We start from the raw sequence: 1,392 nt of genomic DNA on the forward strand, positions 1-1,392 counted from the left end.
ACTTGATCGTTGGCCTATGACTAACTTTCCAGTAGATACAATTAGGTTTTGTAATATCCTGATATGTCACAGATAAACGGAATGGAACTAATATAACTTCAACAAGAAATTAAATTTTTTTTATCATAAGCAACAACTTACCACATCTAGAATGGCATAGAGCAGTACATCCAGGACTATCTGCGTGCGCAATTCATCACGACTAGGCCGGATCATGGTGTGGTCACTGTTTTTGGTCAGGTTCAAGTACTTAAAAACATCCAGAGGGGTGCACCCAGATTTGGAGGATTTCCCATCTACAGCAAAAACATCATGACATATTTCTCGTGACATACATGAGAAAGTTTCATCTTAATAGTAAAGAAATCAGGAAATGTAATGTTCTTAATTGTTTCTTTAAATTATACCTTCAGATTGTTGATTTGTGTCAGCCATGTCTATACTATTCACATCGTCCTCATAGTTCATCTGAAGATTTGGATGTTCTGAGGAATTGTTGGTACTTCCATCTGACAAAAAAATAAATAAAAGGTGTACAGATTCTACTCTGATTCAATTGCAGAAGTTTAAATTGTTAACATTTAACAAAAACTCTCTCAGAACACAAACGTTTGTGTTGTTAGATTGCCTTTGCTAAAAGGTTTTGACTTATTTTTCCTTTGAATAAATAATATGATCAGTAAACCAAAAGTGATGAATAAATATTTTCCCACTGAGCTCTGGTGGGTTTTCAGATATCAGTCTCTGAGATGTTTGCTTCTACCCTAAAAAAATAGAGCAGAGTGGGATTTTGTTAGTGGAGCTCACAGCCCTGTAAAATGACAACTGAACATTTTAACAGAAATGTTCAATAACAGTGTCCCTGTTCTGCTGAATTATCCACTTACCACACTGAAAAGTTTTAGGAAATAGATGTTGCTTATAGTATTATTATTTTTAGTCTTTTTTTTAATTCTGTATCATAAACTAAAGTGTATTGGGGTAGCAAACGATATTTCCCTCCTGCATACATCATACAGAAATGTTACATCTTACCTGTGACGAGGAGCAGAAAGAAGAAACCTGCAAGCATCATGACTGTGAGAGATCTGCTCAGTTTATGAGCCTCCCTGTCCTCTGTGTTGTCTGGAAATGTTTAATGCTGTAATAATAACCCCTCCTTTTATTGGAAGAGGGACGGGCAAATTTTAAGGCCAACCTTTTGTTTTTGTATATTTTTTTCTCAGTCTAATAATAGCAACACACCTTATGCAATCAAAGCTCCCAGGAACTGCAAACATCCTCCACATTAGGCCGTCTGTTGAACGAACGAAGTTTAATGCAGGTGCTTTGTCTGAAAGAAATCTTATGTCATGTATAAACTAACAAACTACAGTTTATATTTATCTACAA

The 1,392-nt window shown here is 35.4% G+C and overlaps 1 long non-coding RNA gene across 1 annotated transcript; it reads right to left on the reverse strand.

Annotated features, from left to right (window-relative positions):
• Positions 1-413: 413 nt before the first annotated feature.
• Positions 414-1,297, reverse strand: LOC116380881 (uncharacterized). Its single transcript, XR_004212623.1, has 3 exons — positions 1,246-1,297; positions 1,036-1,159; positions 414-509 (listed from the first exon to the last, which is right to left on the reverse strand). It is a non-coding gene; the product is annotated as an uncharacterized LOC116380881 (long non-coding RNA).
• Between the last annotated feature and the right edge of the window lie 95 nt (positions 1,298-1,392).

Source organism: Anarrhichthys ocellatus, unplaced genomic scaffold, assembly GCF_004355925.1.
Source record: "Anarrhichthys ocellatus isolate YVR2014 unplaced genomic scaffold, GSC_Weel_1.0 scaffold9356, whole genome shotgun sequence".
Taxonomy (NCBI): Eukaryota; Metazoa; Chordata; class Actinopteri; order Perciformes; family Anarhichadidae; genus Anarrhichthys; species Anarrhichthys ocellatus.